Here is an 8,796-nt window from a genome sequence, read left to right on the forward strand (position 1 = left end):
ATGGATCTTGGGTTTGTTTATTTTCTGAATGGCTGCATGTGTTACCGGTTTGAAACACGGGGCCTTTATTTATTTATTTTTTTTCAAGAGCTATCTTGAACCGGGCCTTTCATGTGGAATCGCTGGGGCATTTTCAGTTGCGTCGTGCTGGCAGCGGAATTCCTAATGGTTGGGGAAGTGTCCTCCTTAGGTATTTCCTAAGGCCCTCTCTGTTCCCTTGCTCAGCGGCCGCTGCTGCCGTTCACGGTCACATGCATGGGTTATTGTTCCCTTCCAGGGAAGAAGGTGCTCTGGAAGCTGTCATTTTTTTTTTTGGTGGGGGGGGGGTGTGTGATTGATTCACGGTCTCATGCAAGGCAGCTTGATGACTGTGTGGGATAATTGTCCGCAATACTGGCACAGATAACCTTGTAGCATAACAGAGAGCTCCACTCTTGTTTTCATACAGCCAGCACAAGTTTTGAGAGGGGCCTCGGTACTGAAGAATTTTAGCTGTAGAGCTCTAGAACTTGAGGGAAGCTTAAATGGGATTCTCGGTAACAGCAGATACCGAAGGCTCAACCTTGGGATAAAAATGCTGGTGGTTTGGAGGGCATGGCCTTTATTTTGGGGCAGCAGATAACAGATGAACTTGTTACTGGGAGCCATGGGGGGAAAAAAAAAGGATTTTAATCAAAAAATGAGCTGGCAGGTACTCGCTGGCATCCCTCACTTCATTTGATTTTTAACCTGAAAGACAGGCCCCAAAAGGGTGGGGAGAGAGGTGACTGCGTTTTTGAAAAGCTGATGATGAGCAGTGGTTAGGGAACTTACGGTCATCGTGGAGATGCATCAGTGCCCAGGCTGGGGAAAGCTCAGCTGCAGGAGCGCCCCCTACAGGAACACCAGATGCTTCCTTGCAGCTTTCAGCCAGCAAGGGATCCTAACAGTCTGGCCATCTCCCCCCGAGAAGGGGGCAAGGGGAAGTGGGACAGGTGAAAGTCTGTCTGTGAACCATCTGCTGTCCTCAAAGAAACTTGCCATAGGCATTTCATCAACAAATTCCAAACCAGATCCATAGGCCCGATGTAACGAAAATGTGAGAGCTGTTATTTAAATTTTTTATTTTTTTTTTAAAGACTTGACTACTTCTCAGGCAAGCGGTCCAGTCATAATTATGGCTCGCACATCACTCCTGGTGACCTATTGCCTCAAGAATGCACTTAAGGCCTGGATCTCGAAAGCATTTACCCGTGTAAATACTCTTGACCCGTGTCAGTGGGCTTTTGAAAATTGCTACAATACATGCCGTTGAATTACGCAGGTAAATAACTAGGACAGTATGTCACATTTATGCGCACAACGCCTTTGAAACTTCACCTGATAGGAAGGGATTCTGTGAGCTGGCGGGAGTATCCGGAAAGGCAAGCTAAAATTTCACAATTAGACTTCTAGCTTGCCTTAATGCGCCTTGCAATACATATTTTCATGAGGAGCGGCGACTCTGGCAGCATCCTGAAGCCACGGGGACTGACAGGGGGTCACGGAGGCGATGAATGCTCCAGGAGTGGGTGGAGCTAGCTGCCCTGTGCGGGGGACGTGCTGAGCTCCAAACAAAAAGCTTGCAAATAAACTGTACCCACGGTGTATTGGGCACAGTGTGGAAAGTCTCTGGCTTTTAGTGTAAAATGTCAGGTTCTCTGCTGCTTGTTGAGAATCTTAAAGATGCTCTCCCAGGAGTTTTCGCAAAGCAGCCTTGTTGGTAACTGTCACAAATGACCTCACACCTTGGATCTAAAGAGTGGGTATCATTCTGATATCACAGTAATGCCTCCTTTACAGCATTGGCCAGTTGGATACTGAGATATACGTGGAAATCTGTGTTACTCTGTTTTGAACATGGCTGCTCTCAGAGGGGGTAAAGGAGTTGCCATTACTGCATGATTCTGTCATTCAAGACTCGCTGGTTCAGGTCTGGTTTTGTTGCACTGCATGCTGGGAGATGTAGTTCTGATGTCTTTAAAAACAACAAACAAACGTGACTTTAACTCTTTAGATGCACTGGGGGGAAAAAACCAGGACTGGCTCGGCTTGTTCTGAATGACATGGCGTCGTCTGATAACCACAAGGTGAACTGCTGAGAATTTCAATTATAATAATTTAAGTGTTAGACTTGTAATTAGTGGTTCATATGGGAACGTGGGGTGGATTGCCTGGTTTAGAGGGTGGGGCCAGGAAGCCCTTTTGCCTTTCATATAATCTTTCAATATCCAAACTCGTTTTTGTATAACGCTGTTGGAACCATTCTCTCCATAAACAAATCCTGTATTCTCCACTGGGAGGAGAGAAGTCGAACTTGCTTAATGGCTTGCAGCAAATCTAAGCAAGCTAACAGACTCCAGGGAGATGGTTAATTAAAGCTGTATCCAAATATTCATCAACAGAAATTGTTCCTGAGATAGCCTGGAGCAATTAGACGGCTGAATTTGCGATCTATAGTAGTTTCAGTTCAAGCAAGTGACCAAAGAGTGGGAGTGCCTCTAAGATTGGGACAAGAGCAGGGTGGAAGGATAGCTGGGGATAGCCTATGGAGGGGCCCCTGGACCACAAGCCTCCGGCTAGCCATGCTCTACAGGCAGAAGAGGAGTCCTTGAGTAATAATGACTGGAATAGACAGCCAACTCTCACATCACTTTTCTCATGAGAGTGACCTCCCAGGCTATATAAATATATGTATTTTTTAATTTGTTTTTTGTCCTGCTTAAGATACATGATTGTCCTGTTTTTCAGTCTGCGCAGAAAAGAAATACAACTGCATTTAGTACATGATGCATGTGGGTAGATCTATGATTTTAAAAAGAGGGGTGCAGATGGGATGGTGCATCTTCCCTCCCCTTCACTCTCGCCTTCTCTTCTATGAAGATGATGGGTAGCACATTTAAAACAAATTTGAGGGGTGTGGGGTTTTTTTTGTTTGTTTTTTTACAGTGCATAATTAAACTGGAATTTGTTGCAAGAGGATTTGGGTTTAAAAAGAGTTTAGACAAGTTCCTGAAGGAAACGTCCATAAATCACTATTAGCCATGCAGATTTAGGGAAGCCACTGCTTATTCTGGTTATGAGCAAGAAAGATTGGACCTATTTAAGGTACCCGTGACCTGGATTGTCCACTGTCGGAGACAGGATACTGTGGTTGATAGACCCAGTATAGCATTTCATATGTTCTTATTGCTCCTTGGTGATCTCCAACCAGGAACCACGACTCACAAACAGAATGCAAAGCAGACCTGAAGCTCCGGCAATGTACTGCACCTGCTAGGAAGAGAACTCGGCCATGCAAAACATATGGAAACACCAGAATCTTTTTGCTTAGACTCTGAGATTGTGGCCTGCAAGCTGTCACTGGGAGGGGGGAATCATCCCAGAGCAGCCAGGCCATTTCCTTGTGACCCCTTATTTTTCCTGGAAGGGGGTGATTTTTGAAAATGCCCACATTGTTGTAAGGTCTGTGAATATTTTTTTTACCTGCAAATTTACATCAGTTTTTCAAAGACGTTCTCTTTTGACAATTATCCTTTCCCCCACCTCCCAAAACTACTCTCATGCGTTTACACCTGCCAATGCATGCTCATAGCTTTTTCCCAGGAATACATATGCACACGCTTCAAAAATACAAAAGTGTGTGTTTAATTCCAAACCCCATGCCAACGCTGCCCACAAGAATGCCTCATCACACTGTGGGTGACAGTACAGATGCAGCCCCTACGCGCAGGCCGTGACCTGCAAATAGGGCAAGCGCTGTTTTACCTGGGGAAATGGCCTTTAAAATTGACCAGAGTATTAAAGCTGTTGGTGTCCTCAGGCTTACAGACAAGGTGGGCAGGGGATAAAGGGGACTTATTTTGTTACCTTTCAAATCAGCTGGGACTTCTGGGTCTGACGACTCGTAACTGAACCAGAACAAGGTTCAACGTGTAGGCGAGTATTTATTTATTTAGCATTTTTATATACCGACGTTCTCGATACAAATATCAAATCAGGTCGGTTTACATAAAACAAAACAATCGCGGTGAGGCGTTACAATAAACGGAGTTTCAGAACATGAGAATAAATATTAAATAAACAACAGTGACTCATCAAATGACGAGAATCTATATAGTAAATAACATGTAATAAAATAGATAATGGTGTGAATAACTAACTTGAAATAAAATAAATAATAAATAGAATAGTATAAAATATATATGTAAAGACAACAGTAACTCATTATGATACGTGAAACATGTAGAGAATAACTAAGAATAAATGATGTGTTAATTTGGGATATACAGGTATCAGGGACCAATGTTTATGTGCCTGGTTATGAGTAATGCATGGGCTAAAGAATTAATGCATCCACAAGTGGAACAATCAAACAGGTGGGCTGTCAAATAACGTGGATTCATGTGGAGATAACTAAAAATAAATGATGAGCTGAACAGTGACCAATGTTTATGAGTTTAGATACCAGTAATGCATGAACTAAAGAATTAGTGCATCCACGCGGGAGGCTTTCCCTACAGGTGTGTTGTAAGTGGGTTGTCCAGATGAGGTGGCTGAAGAGATGAGTAGAGCTGAAGAGAGCAGACAGAGAGGAATGAGGGCAGAAAAGGACCAAATGGTCCTTCCCGTCTGCCCAGCAGCTTCTTCTGGTGGTATCTGCCGTGCAGGTTACCCCCAGGTGTCTCTTAAGGGGAGCAACTGAATCTCCATCGTAGTAGCCTGGCAGAAGCGCCGGTCCCGGCTACCACGATCCGGGAGACCAACTACAAATAAAGATGGGGGGGGGGGGGGCGTAGAAGGGAACGGGTTGGGGTGTGTGTTGGGGGGGAGGGATCTGCTGGAAAAAAAATAAAAGGGAAAGTGGGTGAGGGAGGGGGGGAGGGGGAATTCCAGGACCCAATAACTTTTATTTTAAACATGAAATGGGCCATTTTGGAGAGGGGGTGGCAAGTTTGGTCCCATAGGACCTTTGCATTTTGGGTGGGAGAGAGGCGGGGGACAGGCCATTATTTATTTATTTATCGTGTTTTGTATACCATCATTCGGTTTCGCCATCAGAACGGTTTATAGCATCAGGGAGCAGGTTGCATAAACATCATCACAGCATCTTATCATGTAGTGTAAGCTCATTACATATAATAGTTATTAATTGTAAGGGTCATTATATACAGTAAAGATCTTATGTACAGCAAAGATATTACATACATACTGTTACATATAAGCTTGGGTTAATAAGTGAGAGAGAGGGGAAGGTGTATAGGTTGGGTGAGATTATACATTTGGATCTGTAACAGCAGGGGGTTTGACAATTCAAAGTGTCTTTCTGATGAAGTAATACGTACTATATGAGATCGGTTGGGTTAAGCGTTCTTTGGTAGATCTAGGGATGTAGCATTTTTCTTGTTGTTGGGTTGCGTGTGTACTTGGTGTGCTGGTTGAGTGAATCTGAGTAGGCTCTGGTAAACAGCCAGGTTTTCAGGTCTTATGTGAGGTTGTGGTGGTGTTTTTGTTTTTTTAACTGGAATGTAACTTTAACCAGCTGTATTACTAGCAACGGTAACATGGAATAGACTTAGTTTCTGGGTACTTGCCAGGTTCTTATGGCCTGGATTGGCCACTGTTGGAAACAGGATGCTGGGCTTGATGGACCCTTGGTCTGAATCAGTATGGCATGTTCTTATGTTCTTATTCTTTTGAATATATCCAGCTAGGTCTAAAGTTATCCAGCCACACGAGGCCTGCTTCCGAGCAGGTCTAAAGTTATGCAGCTAACTTAGCAGGATATACCCGATACTCGGCTAAGTTAGTCGGAGAACTGGACCTCTCCCTGGAATGCCTCCAAAACGCCCCTTTTATATCTAGCTGGGTAACACATCCGGCTCTAATTTAGCCAGATAAGAGGGTCAATATGCCTTATAACCGATTTAGACGGATAACTTGTGAGTTATCTGTCTAAATGGCTTTCAAATATCCATCCCTCTGCTTTTAGCTAAAAAAAAAAAAAGTCATTTTGCAAAACTAGTTAACACCTGCCCTGCCAACTATAAAAATTGCGCAATTCTACCCACCAGTTTTGTGTTATGGAAAAATATGTAGAAATAGTGGGTGCTTCAAAGCGGAAGAGTGAGTTTTATGAAAATATGGGACAAGTACATTCAGGTGCTGCCTCAGAGAGGTCGTAGTCTAATTCTGAATGACATTACCTTCATGTGATGGGCAAGCTGAGGGCTTAGTGGTGGTAAGGCGCATGTGACACAGGGGGGAAGGGTGGGAGGGGTTGTTCATGTTGGCTGTAACTGTTGACAGATTTTACTGGCTTGAACTGGGCGGGCTGCAGAATCCAAGCACTGCCCAGTAAGATTGCATTGAGACTGAAGTTGTGTTTTGTACATTTTAATAATAAAAAGGTTTAAACGTTAGTTATTTCAGCATACCATTTGCTTTAAATCAGTGGAAAACATTAAATAAACATTTAATTTCATTTGTTTTTGTAGTTAAGCATAAATATATATAATAAAGATCAGCCACTTGATACTTTCAGCCACAGCTGTTTTGGTGCAAGTAATATTTTAGTAGAACAGATGATCATTTTGTCTCTTTTTAACCTTAATTTGCTACCATGGAGAGGCTTGATCTGATCATACTGTGTCTGCATATGTTGCGATTGCCAGTGTAGCGTGTCTATATGTGCCCTTATAACTTTTGAACAGCGGGATTATAGCGCAACCAAATATGGCGTGGAACAAAGTCCTTGGAGGGACATTAGACTTTTCAGGCTTTTGAGGATGAGGGTTGCTGGTGGGTGGGTGGGTGTGTGTGTGTGCACTGTTACATAAGAACATAAGAAATAGCCATGCTGGGACAGACCAAGGGTCCATCAAGCCCAGCATCCTGTTTCCAACAGAGGCCAAAACCAGGCCACAAGAACCTGGCAATTACCCAAACACTAAGAAGAACCCATGCTACTGATGCAATTAATAGCAGTGGCTATTCCCTAAGTAAACTTGATTAATAGCCGTTAATGGACTTCTCCTCCAAGAACGTATCTGTTCTTGTTCCCTCTTAGCTGTACACAAGCACCCAGCAAAACGCAGTGCACATAAAATGGCCTAATAGCATTATGTATTTATTATTTGGGGGGGGGGGGGGGGTGTGTGTGAAATCCACGATGACATTTAAACAGCAGTCTGACCCACTGCTTGCTTTCCCACATAAAAATTGCCATGCTGGGTCACTCCAAGGTCCAGAGAACCCAGCATCCTCTCTGCAACAGTGGCAAATTCATATTGCAGATATCTGACAGATCCCATAAAATAGATCTAAGTCCTATTACTCACTCCCAATGATAGCAGTAGGTTTCTTAAGTTTACCTGGCTAAAGTACTTTTTGACTCGGCGCACTGCTCCTTATTAATTTCCTGGAGTGTCCCCTCGTTTTAGCATTATTTGAAAAGGTAAATAGCTATCCTTTATTTACCCATTCCACCTCAGTCATGATTTTATAAAGGTCTGTTATGTCCCCTCTCAGCCGTCTCTCTTCCAAGCTGAATAGCCCCGGCCTGCATGGCCTCTCATCATGGGAGAGATGTTCCAGCCCCTTTATCATTTTTGTGGCCCTCCTCTGCACCTTTTCTACTTCTGCTATGTCGTCATTTTGAGATGGGGTTGACCAGAACTGCACAGAACCGCAGTCACAGCATGATTCGATTTATACAGGTGATATGAAGTCCTCTGTTTTGTTCATTTCTTTTCAGATTAGTCCTAACATTCTGTTTGCTTTTTTGACCACCGCTGCACACTGAGCTGAGGATTTCAATGTATTGTCCATTAGGACTCAAAGGACCTTTTCCTGGTGACTCTTAATGTGGACCTGTAGTTGGGGTAGTTTTTCCCTTTTGTGCAGCACTTTTCCACATTGGGTTTCATGTACCATTCAGTTGTCCACTCTCCTGCTCTCACAAGGTCTTTCTGCAGTTCTTTACTATCCGCTGCTGTTTTAACACATTTGAACAATTTTGTGTTACCTGCAAATTAGTTCACATCACTTATTATTTTCTGTCCCAGATCATTTATGAATGTTAAAAGCACAGGTCCCAGTACCAATCCCTCCACCAATGACCTCTCCATTTGGAAAACTGACCATTTAGTCCTACCCTCTGTTTCCGGCCTTTTATATCAGTTACCAAGCTGCAAAGGAACACTGCCTCCAGTCCCATTACTTCTCAGGACATTTTTGTAATTTCCAGAGTGGTCTCTCAAATGACTTTTGAAAATCTAAATACACTCTTATCAACCAACTCATCTTGATCTGCATGTTTATTTACTCCTTCAAAAGAATTCTAAAAGATTGGTAAGGCAAGATTAACCTTGCTAAAACCATGTTGCCTCTTCTGTCTACATGGCTGGTGATCTTGGTTTTAAGAATGGCTTCTACCATTTTGCTTGGCACTGACTGAATTGCAAAATTCACAAGGAAACTCCCCCTGATGACCCCCCCATCTCATTGTAAGAAGTCTGCTGGTGTGTAAACAGTAGTAAGTTTGTAACACCAGGGTTCCAAATCCAGTGGAAAAAGAAATGGCAGGGGGTGTTGGGTTACATATGGGAATTTTAGCTTGCTTATCTGTTTCAAGTGGAAGAATATCAACTAGGCAGATTGAGTGGGCCAATTGGGCCTTTTGCTGCCATTATTACGATGTTACTATTTAAGAAAGGTATGGGGAGAGAGGGAGAGATGAAAACGGTTGCTATTGACATCAACTTGCTGCATCTTTTG

At 43.3% G+C, this 8,796-nt stretch overlaps 1 protein-coding gene across 6 annotated transcripts in view; it reads left to right on the forward strand.

The window, feature by feature from the left end:
* RAP1GAP (RAP1 GTPase activating protein) overlaps window positions 1-8,796 on the forward strand; it is a 225,880-nt gene that overhangs the window by 84,495 nt on the left and 132,589 nt on the right. The gene's annotated exons all lie outside the window — the stretch shown is intronic.

This window comes from Rhinatrema bivittatum, chromosome 15, assembly GCF_901001135.1.
Source record: "Rhinatrema bivittatum chromosome 15, aRhiBiv1.1, whole genome shotgun sequence".
NCBI classification, from domain to species: Eukaryota; Metazoa; Chordata; class Amphibia; order Gymnophiona; family Rhinatrematidae; genus Rhinatrema; species Rhinatrema bivittatum.